Below are 14,121 nucleotides of genomic sequence, written 5' to 3'. Positions count from 1 at the left end.
AGAAGCTTCCATGTGGTTTGTTGTGCTGTACTCTACAGAAATACTTGCGTTAAACTTTTTCTTTGCAGCTTTCATTGCCTGGACAGATGATGTGAAGCGCGGCAGGGTTACAATCCTGAAGTCACTCCATGGGTCCTTCTAGCAGTCAGAAGGAAGATGTCCCATAGTGATCTGACTTGACCATATTTACTCAGATCTCTCAATGTCTACTCAGCGGGCAAGTTATTATCCAGCATAAACTCCCCTAGCCTTGCCAGTCACCTCTTCTAACCTCTACACTATTCTGACAGGCAAATCAAAATGTCAAGTCAAATAAAACACTGAGCACCTATGACAGCAAGCTGTCACATGGAAAACAGAAGAAAGTCAAAAAGGAGGTTCAGGGTGCTCAGACAGCCTTTTTCCTATGGACTAATATACAGCAAATGCTCTTAGAAACAGCGTGACAGAAAATACAGATTCATTCAACAGCAAACATGGAGCACCCATATCACTTTTCACATGTCACTGTACCTCATAGATGTGCCTGTGACTGTCATCAACTGAACTCATCCCAATTTGTATTTCTTGGGAAAATTTTATTTTTCTGTGGAGTTATACAGAAGGTGACTCAATTAACTGAAAAAACTACGTGGATCTATACGAGAATATATGATAGAAGAGAAATGCTGGTTTGCTACTTAATAAAACTGATAAATCCTAACTTTGTATAAGCTACTGCATTGTACAGATGAAATGAGAGTTTTGCTGTCATAGTTGATTTGTGCTAATTACAGCAATTATAATGCTTGCGGAGAAGGAAATTTGCAAAAAGTATATTAAGTGTTCAGCACTCAGCTGCCTGTCAGCTGAAAGGAAGGCGAGTTAATTGAATGTAACAAGTCTATCCTCTTTCTGTAATAAATCAGTGTTTAATTATAATGTGCAGCTACATGGCCATATGTCACTTGCTGTGGCATAACAGGAACATGTCATGTTATTGGTCACTGCACTGGTGGAGCTGAAAGCTGCTATGCCCCTGCGCTAAATGCCTTACAGAAGTCTGACTGGTTTCAGTGTTACATAAAACTAATCTTCATTCAAAGTGTAGGAATTAAAATTAGGCCAAATATCCTACCAGAATCTAACATACATTTAGTGTGTTGTATTAGTGTGTGAATTTTTTTTTTTTTTTACTATTGCTATTTACTGTAAATACACTTAAATATAAAAGAAAATAGATGAAGTGGCAGAAATATCCCCTAGGAGCAGGCACAGAATTACTGAGAAAAGAGCTGTTGCCAAGTGCAATTTTTCTGTAGACTTCTTGAAGCTAAGCAGAGCTGTCCTAAACTGATTTAATGTCTCCAGGTATCTGGAAATTGGCTACTTTTAACCTACAGCAGCTTTGATTGCCCTCTAAAAAATGCAGAATTGTCTAAAGGGCTGCTTTTGTCAAATGTTTGTTTTCTATTTGATAATATACTTGTGCCTGATTTAAAATACTGCTTAGAAACTAGGTATCATTTTCAAATTAGTGTTGATAGAAATCATTCCTCTACTGCACCTCTCCTGATGGATTTTCAGGCCAGAAGGCTGGTCTGTGTAGGTGCAGACATAGCAAATGAGGGTGGGAATGAATGTAAAGCCTTAAACCTGAGAGGCCAGTTGTTTGGGGCAATAAGAGCCCAGAGCCACAACCTGCAGCCACTGGGAACTGGAGATAATGATGTAGTTACTGGAATATTTAAAGAGGACCATAAGGAATATACGCTAGAATATATTGCCAGACATTCCTCTAACTTTCCCATGTTTAAGCACTTCTGTGAGGATAAACCAGAATGTAACAGTATGTATTTGGCATGAAGGACAGTACAGCGTGGTAAAGAAGTAGGCTTCATGAAGCTAGCTAAGCTAATTGTGAAAGGGAGGCACTTTCCAACGCAGATCGAGCGTGTCTTCCGTTCTGCTTCAGATAGCTCAATATTGGACATCACGCAAAAATGTGACATTTTGTGTTGCCAGGAAAACCATTATTAGTCCAGTTTATTAGACTGTGCATACTGTAGCCAGTATGTTTAATCATTTTTATTCCCTATTAACTAGAATAAAAATTGGTGAGCACCATAAGGTGTTTTGTTGAAAAGGGGAATAGGGTCTTTACAACATTTGGTTGTTTAAAGGTGAGAAAATGCCCAGCTACTTTGAACTAGAGGAGAAAGCACACCACTTAAACATTCATTTATCCACCTGTGTCTGGAAAACAGGGAGTTAGGTACCCGTCTGAATGTTTGCACTAGCTTACACTGAGGACTTGAAAGCATGGATGGGAAATTAATTCTCTGTCTATTCAGACCAGAGCCCTTAATGCCATATTCTCCTCATGATAGTTGTAGCCAGAAAGGTTTGCTCCAAAAGGATAGCACAGCATTGATTCAATTTCAATAGATCAGAATCTCACTGAAGACATTGCAGCATGTGCAACGTAAGGCAGGAAAACCACATTTCATTAACTTAGCTGAATCAGCACAGCATAGTTCAGGTACAGTATTACCTTCTCCTGTCACTGTTTATAGCACTTAATAGGAGACTCTGGTATCCTTTCCCAATATTTCCACTTACTTGAAATGAGGTAGATGTTCTGTTTTCTATCAGCAAACATCTTGACTTCTGAATTCAGTAAGAGTGGCGGTGTTGATGCCCGTGAGAGCAGAATGTTGTCCTTCGTCTTAGATTGTGTGTTTTTATTGCACCCACCTTACCCTTCCTTCTTAGGGTACGCAGTTTCATAAATAAGCATCTCTTGCACACAAATTATTACTTGAAAGTCAATGGCTTTCAAATTTGTTTATTTCAGGCCAGCATTGAGATACCTCATGGAACCAGAGCTTTCAACATGTGAGCTCTAAGCTTTCTGCAGTGGCTTGCTCCGCTTGGTCCTACGGTTTTGGGGCTGTGGCTCTGGTTTTGGAGCATCTCTGGAGCTCGCCTTTCAAAAGGTGACTGCTCAAAAGGTATATTAGTCATGTACGCCCTCTATGGCATAAAAGCCCTCTCTAACTTGGCTGCTGTTGGCCTTGGGTTGCTTCCCCTCACCCTGGCCCTCATAGGAAGCCACGAGCAGAAAAGCAGGGGCCCAATGGGCATCATTCTGGGGCTTTCTGTTCCAAAAGGCCAAGATGAATGTCATTTCTGAGCGGCATTTTTATTTCTGAAAGTACAGAAATCTATCCAAGAGCTGGTAGCTACTCAAACATCAGACTGTTCAGGGCAGCATGCCCAGAAATGTTGGTATTTGAGTTGAAAATGTAACTGTTCATACATCCCACTTCCCGCATTTGTCTTTGTGTAGTTATGGTATGGGTCTGGGAAACAAAATACCATTCTGCCTTTTCCGTTTGACTCAGATGGTATTTTGCAATGTACGTTATCTTTCACAGGATGACACAGGTATAAGCTCTTCCTGACAGTTGTTCTTGGGTTAGTGGTGGCTGCCTCCATCTAATTGTTTGTAGACTTACTTGGAAACTGCAGTGACAGAGATCAAAGAAAGAAGGAGTCCTTCTGCACAAGGCACAACTACTGTTTACGATTCTTGTGAAGGAGGGAATGGAATATCCCAGGTGAAGAGGTTAAAAACAAAAGCAAGACACCACAGCAGTAATAGCACCGAAAGCCTACACAGACATCACAGTGTTACGGCTTGAGGTAAAAGGAATTTATTTCTTCTTGTTCCGTGATGGTCTGCATGCTTTCAGATAATATAGAGTCTTCTAGCAGTGTTTATCAAACTTTTCGCTTTGCCGCTGTGTTAACAGAAGCTCAGTTGCCCTGAGGTAAGTGAGAACAAACTGCAGTTTATGACTGTAGTGCAAACCTGGCTCTGGAAGAAGGGAACCGATCCCACTAATCTGGAAGAAGGGAACCGATGCCACTAATTGAAGGTATTTTATAGTTACAGTGTCGAGACATTGATTCCACAGTTGCAGTTTCTTTTCACTGGCCTGGCCAGGAAAAAGTGTGTTGCTGCTGAGCCGCGCTGTGTTTTTCTAATGTTTTGTACTTCCCTTGCCAGGCCTAATCATGACCTTGCAACCTGAGAAACACTTGCCGTCTATACAGGGCTGGCTGGGAGCATCAGCTCCTCTTTCAAAATGCCAGCATTTTGAAATGCTTTGCTCCTAAATGGGTCTTTTACGAGGAAAAGTATGTCGGAAACACTAGCCTGTGTCTTTTCCACTGCCCCTCTATGTGTTCCATATAAAATATATAAAAGAAAATAATCCATTCCACTCCTGCCAGCTCCCAAAGATGTCTGTGCATGTAGCTGAATTCTGGCCCTCATGGTCAAAGATCTGCCCATGACTTTTTTTGTATCACTGCTTCACATAAACTTCACAAGACAATTGTCAGAGGTGCCCATCTTTCACTTAGCTTCCGTCAGATTTATCTCTTGCAATTAGTTAACCCAAACTATGTTTAACATGTACCTATCAGCAGATGATAGAGTACCCCTTCCCTCTGTAGCTAGAGTGACACCCCAAACCTTTTCCTCAGCATGTGCCTCATATTCTTGGAGATTTGATAGTTTGAACTTCATTTGCAAGTGATGCCTTGCCCAACCTCTTTGCATCGTACTTCTATGCAGGCAGGTTCATGGGGCTTTTCGGGGTGGTGATAGGGTTTGTCCAATGAGCTTGTTTATTTTCTAATGAAAACACTTCTGTGATGGCTTCAAAACAGAGCTGTTAAATAGCTGGATGAGAGCTTCTTCACATTTTGGCAATGGCTGATGCACCTCTTCCTTCCAGCTCCTGGTTATTGCCTTGCTGCCTACTATGGATGCTGCAGTCTTGCACAGAACTGAGTGCATGTGGAGTGGCTGAATTACTGTCAGCACCTGGCGCTTGGCTGCTTTCACAGCTTAATTAAACTTCAGCAGTGTCATCTGGGGGCTCTGTAATTTAGTAATGCCTGAATTATCCTTGAAGTAAGACTCTTTATCCTTGAAGATTATGTAGAAAGTGGATTATTCTTTGTGCTGGGCTGCTATGCCCCGTCTTGCCTGGTAAGTCAGAAGTTGTTGTGGTCACCTGTGAGGGATCAGACACAGAATGGGAGGTCCTGAGCACCGTCAGTGGAGCAGCTTTTGAAGTCATCACGGGCTAGGCTGGACCTCTTGTGGTCCCTTGTAATCAGGTCACCTCCTGCCTCTAGCAGCTCTTGGTAGCCAGCCTGACTGAGAGTATCCCTCAGGTCACCTACCCTGCTGACAAATGGTCCGGCTGTGTGAGGGAGCAAATGAGGTTTAAATCTATTTTTGCACGTCACTTTCCCCCTCAAATACATACGGTTTATTGTTTGGCAGACAGGGTTCTTAGCAAACCAGACTTTCCCCCTCCCCAGTGCTCATCTTTTGATTTGAGATGAAGTATGTGCCAAATATATATCAAGGCAGAAGCCTTCTAACATCAGTTGTAAGAGAACAAATATGGAGTGAAATTCTGCTCTTGAGCTCTGTAAGTCTAGAGGCACTCCCAGAGAAGACAGTTTTGATATTGCTCTGGATTTAAGACATTTTACTTGGGTAGAAAATGCAGTTTGTGATGTCAATAGCAAAACATTTGGTGTTTGGAAACAAACTTAGTTTCTGAAAGCTTTCACATTGATCAGGCCTTTGGTTAATATTGCCAGGCATTGATCTCTAAGTAGCATCAATTCCTTATAGCACCTGCCATCTTTTCCTTCAGTTGCTGTGAGGGAATCTGTTACTCAGCGGTGAGCATGTATACCAGTCTTGGCTAAACCAGCAAGTGTAATATTGTCAATAAACACTTAGAAAGACTGGCTCATGGTTACCTCTGGGGGCAGCAGAAGCCAACTGGCTGGTGAGCTACCAGTAGACTTTCTGCTTTCTGCAAAAGCCCAAACTGAATTTGAAAGGATATATAATTGTGTCAGAACAAACGTCTAAGCTCTTTTTGTGATAACTGCCTAAGATCAAATACAGCTGGCTCCCAAGTAACATGTAATGTTTAGTCCTCTGAGAGAAAGGCTTTTGCAGTACTTAACACAAGGATGTCGAGCCTCACTGACATCTGGGTGACCAGCTAAATGGATGTACATACTGTAGCTTCTTTTAATGCTACTACGGTGAGAGAGAAGGACAAGGATGTTTATTTCTCCATCAGATTTTTACCGGGTTGTGCAAAAGGCAGTGTAGTCTGTTGCCCTAATCTTGTCATTTGGAGGACTTGATATGTGAAGCCTACCAAAGCTCATGAAAGAAACAACATATCCCAGTCTCCATTTCCTCATGCTACAGTCCAGCCTCATTGTAACTGAGCCCTTCTAGCAGTCGTCTCCTCTGACACTACGGATCCAGGTTAGTGTGGAGTGTTGGAAAGCATTATTCAAGCATCATACCAACTTTTGAGTTGTACTGTGACTTCAGCCAAGTCCATATCGTCCTTGTCTCGGGCCAACATGTTATTTCCTCATTTTCGTTGTTTAAGGACTTAAAGCAGACTTTTTCACCCTTCCTCCTTCACTTTCTCTCCAACCCTTTATTTTTCACATGGCTTTCCATGGAGTAACTGTTCTTTACCAATAACTACTCAACTATGATTTATTATTATTTTAGTCCAGTAGTGCATGGGTGTCCTCAGAGAAACTTAACTTCCATGCCATGAAATTCTGTACAAACTCCATGTTCGTTGAGCAAACCAGGCAATTAGAAAAAAAATAAAATTGGGAGGAAATATCTTCTATATACTTGTAGATAAACTGACATACAGTTTGTTATTATGCCACATCTAGGAATGAATGCAGCAGTTAGAAATATCTCTGCCCCTCTGTCTGTGGGGAAGATATGATATGGTCCTCAAGCTGAATGACTGTTCATTCTTGTAACAATGGGAAATTGCTGTAACAGAGAAATTAGTGTGAGAAAGTTCAGTGTGAGATCTTACGAAAGGAGAAGGGGGTATTTATTCACAAAATCTTTAAGCAAGTTGATTTTATCCATTCACACGCGTTCTCCTATAGATTTAATTCATTCACACTCTGACACCCATATATCCATGAGCACCAAACATACGTATCCAAGTGGCCTGGCCGGGATCACTTGTGTTTGACACAAAGGAGCAGGGATGCCAACTGCCAAGCCCTCACTACATGCCCAAGGTGCCCCTTGGCTGGGGACAACAAAGTAGTTTCTGGACAGATTTTTCATATCCCTTAGGAAGCATCAGCTGGTATGTGGTGGTTTTTTACTTCAGAATCCTGCTTGCTTTGCTCTCCATAAAGGATAGGCCGTGCTGCTACCCATTGCCTGCTTTTCCTTGTTTTCAACATGTGTTTTCCTGACGGGCTAACAGGAAAGGCAAGGCGTATCTGATGCTCAGCCTTGTTACCATCCTCCTGGGGTCCGGATGCTGGGTCTTCCGTTCACAGGTCATCTCTGTTGTGGCTGTTTTCGATGTGCAGGTCTTTTGGCCTTGACATAAACAGGGCAATTCCTTAATTTTACTGCTGGAAATGTTTTCCTGTGTTAATAAAACAGTCCATTCTTTTAACCCTCTAGTCTGCTGTTCCTGCTGGTGCTTGCACACATTTCCATTCATACTTAATTCATACCAGCCTTCATTTTTCTGTTACAAATCTCTACAGCTGTATGGTCGTTCTTGGATTCCCGATCCCTTTTTATTAGGATTTATAATCTCTCTAAAATACATCATTTAATGCCACACATAGTCTTTGACAGCATGCAGATGAACGCTCTGTGGAAATGTAAATGAAGTTTGTAAATGTTAAGGTATCATACTCAGTGAAAGCAAGCTCTAAAATCTGGGAGGGGCGGAGCCCCATCCCCCATGTCTGCTGAAGCACAGACTTATTAAAATGCAGGAGTGAAATAATTAAAACACTGAGGTGGCCAATATAAACAGCTTGAAAAATAGCAAAATTATGCCTGCCAGAATAGTAAATGGGAAACTGTGTATTTCCCATGACGTGCACTGGAGGATTTGAACATGCCGCTCCCACTGGTGTCGTGAAGTTACTGCTCGAAATTTATTGTTAGTGGGAGAAAAGCAAACCATCCATGGTTTACTATCTTCTTGCTCGTGTCCAGCAATGGAAGCTATATGTTACCGCTGACAGGAGGTGAAATCCTAACTTTACCTAAGTCTTAAAACTGTTTGCTAGTCCTAATTACTGCTGGGTATGAAGTCAAGAGCAATGAGTCTGCATTTAGCAGCCAGTGTTAGAGTGTACTACTACACAATAGCATTAGACGCTTTGAAATGTAGGATAGCACAGTAAAGTCACTAATTAGTCTTTTGTGGCTGGTTATTAAAAACCAATGTTGATCAGCTGAAAACTGACCAGTGGAAGCCTGCACACTCCTGGCTTTTAGCCCTATTTTTAGCTACTTGCTATTACTTGGGAGTAGAGTCTTGAAATCTGTTCTCAGTATCCTTGTTCTTTCTGTAACCGGATTCATCTGGGACATGGGGGCTAAGATGTGTTTCCTATGATGTCAGTGACTTGTGACACGGGTGCAGATGAGCAGGGTAGCCTGAAAACTCCAGCTGCCTTAAGGGGAGAAAAAAATTGCAAATGCATGATGCAATACCTTAAAGAGAACACAACCGATCTAACAGTTTACTCCACGGGTTCTAATGGAGAGTAATGTCTTCGTGGGACAGGTATTTGGACACCCCAAAGGACTGGAAGCTGCAAGGCTGGATTTGTCCGAGTTGGAGATAAACCAAATCTTGCACAAGCTAGAATTTGTGTTTGTTTTCTAATATTGAGATCTAATTAAAAATGAAAGTTAAATGTGGTTACAATCCCACAGAAGTATGTAGTAAGAGATGCCACGCACTGTCCTATCTACAATCTTAACATAAAATCCTTGTTCTTGACTAAGCATGCAATCATAGAGCCACGGTCCCTGACTATTTTTGTCACCACACACGTTCTGGCTTTTTCAAAGTTTGGATTGGACAGATCTAGCATTCACCACAATTGTAAGATAAGTAAGTGCTTGAAAGACCTTTTTTTCTATTTGTTGTGGAAACCAGAATCAGAAAACGCAAGAGGACTATGTGTTCCTGCCTCTACCTACCACAGAACTCCTATGTATCAACCTAATCACTCCAACCAAAATACTAATAATATTCCTAATTTTCAAATGTCAAATATTTGTATATGTGGTTCCAGGTAGCTGAAACACTTGAGTATTTCCAAGCTGCAGCTGAGGTTCGCTGTATGAGTGTGTATATATATATACACATGTATATGTATACATGTATAAACATATATACTCAGTAATGGTGTTGGTATTGATATCCAAGATAGCTCATTTTAAATGAATTGTGATAAATCTACAGTTCTGTACTGTATATGTACACTTATATGCATGTAATACATGCAGAAGTGCCTATGCACATGTACATACATATATGTGTGTGAGCTGCAGGTTTTTCAGAATTGACTTAAGACAAGCTAGTTTGGATACTAATATCATTCCTGCAGCAAGCAGAACCTTCCCTATGAGTTATAAACCAGTTTCTTGATGGCAGAGACACTGCAACTTGCCAGGTAGCTTGTGAGAAATGTTTGTGCCTTAATGTTTTTTCAGCCTTCAAAAGTGCTGGTTACTCTGCAAATGCTGAAGCTCTCCTCTATGAACTGGGCCTTATGTCCTATTGAGTAGGAAGAATACAGCCTTACCAGAAAGCTGATTAAATACGTTTATGTTGAGGACTCCTATGTTACAGCAAGATCCCCATAAAATGAGCATGGAGAAATAATTTTATTCAGTGCACTTGAAGTGAAACAAACAGTAGTTTAGAAAATTCATGGTAACCACTGGTTTATTATACAAAAAACTCCACAAGTACTAAATTTACTATAACAGCATACAACAACCAAAGAAGCAGAAAGAGAAAAAATGAAAAAAATCAGTGTGACCGAGGTTAAGAAGCATTTGTGCGAATGGATGTATTTCTGGCTTGGCGCCAACTGGGGAGGAAAAGAAACTGCTATACATAGATTCCCAGGAGGTGTAACAGAAGTTGCAGCAGACTGTTGGAGGATGAAGTGTGTCAAGAACGAGATTAGCGATTAGTAATTTCAGATAATTTAAGCAGAGTCTGCTCACAGGTAGTAGACTCCACAAAGTTCTAAACGTGGAAGCAATCGTTGGTGTTTTTCTGCTACTTGTGACAGTAAGTATAAACATGCTTAATTTACTGAAAGGGAGTAGGACACTTCAGCACACATTTAAAGGTCCTGGCAACTTGACAGCAGCAGGCTTTAATTTCCGTAGATGTAGAAGTATCTTTTCACTGTCATTGAAACTCCCATCTCTGAAAGTGCATTACCAGAGTAACTGATTTTGATCAAATACGATTGTTCAAGCTTTATACATGGCATATTCAAATTTCTTTGATTTTTTTTAATCCAAAACTAAGTATACTTTGCCAGTAAAATACTATTTTATTTTTTATCACAGGCACACAACAATGTCAGGTCCTTTATTCAGACAGTATATATCTATCCATTTGTTTCCAGGTAAAGAAATATAGCAACAGGCTTTTGGTCAATCTGCCTATAGAAACAGCTACTGCTCTAAGACAGTTATTTTGCATTATCTGCAACTCCCTCTGTAACTGAGTTGGGTCCGCTCAGCAGAACAAACACAACTGTACATAACAATAACGTACTTCTGAGGTAGTAATATCTTAACTGCTCTTAAATAATGAATTTTTGAACATTTCAGGTATATATTACAAACAAAAGGGAAACTTGGGTACAAACAAAAGAGAATACACACCATCTAGGATTAGTGTAAGAAAAGATCATCGTGGAGGTAAAGCTGTAAACCCGTGAAGCTTACAGCAGGAAAAACTTGCCATGCCCCCAAAAGCTCAGGCTTATTTCCCCTTAATAATGGTTAATGGCTTTAACTGAAAGACGTAATCAGTTACACAGGTAACAATAACAAGGTAAAACTGTCCTTTAACTCTATGTATTGAACAGATATAACTGGTGCAGTGGAACTCTCCTCTCATTTTCCCCCATATTCAGGACATTTTTAACATTGATTTTCATACACACTTTATTTTACGTAATTGCTTTATCAACACTTTTTCTATTTACACATGATTTTTATGTTTATAGCTTACAAGTTATCTGTCAAAAAACTTCAATTCAAGAGTCCAGAGTGGATTTATCTGTGGTTTCCAAATAAAGGGAATTTTACCACGGAAAGTTTTTTTTTTTTTTTACCATGGAGTAAAAGGTAAAAAAAGCCCCCTATAAGCTGGAAAGATGGGCTTAAGATTTATCTGGGGGCACATGGATGTTGTGCTTCCCATGAATCCCCACCTTTGCTCTCTTGCTGGAGAATGTGCTAGCTCTTCCAGTATATCGTACTTCTGCACTGAGAATGAAGAACATGTTAGCACTGCTGCAAAAGACTGAGAGAGGGGATTAAACAAGAGAGCTAAAGCCTCCTCACACTGAAATACAGCAAACCTAAAAAAATCTGGAAAGCATTGGTGCTACACTGGAATTAAGGTTTAATTTTAGACTCAAAATATGGTATATCATATGCATCCTTCCCAAAATCATAGCATTTGCCCTGGGAGTATGAAATATGTATTTTTTAAATTTATAGGTAGCAATGTATAATTAGGGACAAATTAAAGAAGTTTGACACTGGGAACCACATTTCTCAAAGCAGCAATTTTAGTTAATTGAATCGTTATCTTTCTTGCTGCTTCTTGAGCTAAGGGATACAGTGGTTTACTATAAAATTAGTCTGTTACTAAATGCCTTCAATTAGTGGTTATTTTGAGAAGAGGAGAGCTTACCTTCTGCAGAAGAGAAAATTAATCCTTTCCCTTCTGAGGTAATTGCATTTTCAGGCCTCTGTGAGTTAGGGAAAGTGATGACTATTTCGAGATGTCGAGTCTTTGTGAGGCGTAGAAGTATAAAGTACAAGGAGAAATCATCAAGAATCTTAAAGGAATTCAAAAAGTGGACTCTTGTAATCTATTCTTACAAACCTTCACACAGTACTTACTTAGAAAATCTTGAATATAGACTTGAAAAGTCAGTAACAGCCTATCATAAAGCTTGTCTGAAAGCCCTCCCTGCACATCTGTCTCTGGACTTACTTCTTTGAAAGTTAACCTGAAATTTATTGCTTGAATTTACAGTAGTAAGTTTTGGAATAATTGCTGCATTGTTTTAATTTACTTTAAATCACTGCCAGATATTTCTGACTCCTATTTTAACATTATTTGACTGGAAATATACCAAAAATGAATAACACAGTAATAGGTTATACAGTATTCGAGTCCAAAGTGTAAATGCCCACACATTCACATTCTAACGTATAATTTTCAATGTGGTCTTTTTCACTGGAGTCATATAAACCAATGACTAATTCCCACCATCACCAAATGTCCACTGTGAATTAGCAGTAAGTAAAAGAGAAGAAAATGCATTGTGCAATGTGCTCATTCATTCTACAAATGGACTTTTCAATATGTGGCACCAAATGTTCTGTGGTATATCTTACACAAGTCTTAGCAATGGCAAGCTTTGTAACAGCATGCCACCAGTCTTTTCCAGAAAAAGCAGTTTGCACTAATGTTTATAGATAAAAAATTCAGCATATTTTTGTAATTCAAAAAGCTGTTACAATGGGTAATGACTTCCTAAGCATATAAAGAAACTGGAATAGATTTATTTTATCAAATAAAATTAGTGATTATGTTTAGCTATTCAACTTAGTGTCAATGAAGGAGGGCATTTAATGATAAGTCACACTTATCCCATGAATGTTACTGACCACAGGTACAGTAAATAGGATGGGCTTGGTGAGTTCATAGGAAGCCTGTTGAATCTCTCATAATTTGAAACCCTCATAATTAAAGATGAAGGGAAGGGAGGAATGGTCTATTAGCATCTTAATCCTTCACCTCTATACAAATTGATTTTTTAACCATACATTTCCCAGTACTGAGATTGGAATGGCTTTAAAGGTCTACATAGAAAAGCTTTTCATTCCTTGGAAAAAGTACAACCTAACTTTAATAATAAAATACTATTTTTAATGGAGATCTTTGGCCATCTGATCTGACTGCCACCCATCTTCTTGAGGAGAATATTCTTCTCAAGAGCTACAAGCTGCCCATCAGGTTACCTGCCTGTTTCATTAGTGTAAGCTCCTCAGCTTCAGCAATTTGGGCTGCTTGCAATCATTTCCATAATGTTTGCAAGAGTTAGACATGTCATAGTTTGTTTGTCCAAAAGATACACTTGAGCACAGGACTAGATCTCAGAAATCTGTATTTTGGTAGGTCACCTAGATGGGTAATTTGCAAGGCTACCACTCTATTCCCCAGTTTCCTCATGTGTAAAATGGGGATAATGATATTCACTAGCTTTTAAAAACCACTTTAAGATATACATTGTTAATTATTAAGCAGTGCGGATTCTCCCCTGTGAATAACACACAGCTGCTAATACACTGACTTACCCACTTTCATATTAGCATCTTTATTTAAACATTTTGCTATTCTTACTGCGACATAGCAAAACACTCATTTTGTCAAACAGCAATTGTAAAGAAGCTTTTATCCAGCACAAGTGTAATTAGAACAGTAGAGAAGTGATGAGATTGTCATCAGCTTTGAGCTCGAGGGACTATCTGGTATTTTAAGTTCAAGTAACTGAAGTAGCAAAAGTAGTTTCCAATTCAAGTCTGCCCTCCGCTGGCTTTAATGAAACACTGCTAATAAATTTTGGATCAATAGCAACTTTTTATAACAAAGTGGAGGAACTAAATTGATAGAAGCTGATACAATTTATTAATTGAGACCTTTTGTCAGCATTTCTTTTTAATTTTTTTAATACTAGTTAAATAGTTTATTAATTTCTTTTTAAAGTCCCATCTAGGCTCCCTGGCAAATTCTTGTTCTTCAGGTTTTCAAAAGCCCACCAGCATCTCATTCATATCAGAGTTGCTGGAACTAATATATAACATGGGAAGTAACATTCTGCACATGGTTTTAAAGACATCTAATAGAAAAACTATAGAAAACTCTTTTGCTATGA

This window comes from Gavia stellata, chromosome 6, assembly GCF_030936135.1.
Source record: "Gavia stellata isolate bGavSte3 chromosome 6, bGavSte3.hap2, whole genome shotgun sequence".
NCBI classification, from domain to species: Eukaryota; Metazoa; Chordata; class Aves; order Gaviiformes; family Gaviidae; genus Gavia; species Gavia stellata.
Note: the sequence above shows the minus strand (reverse complement) of the source record.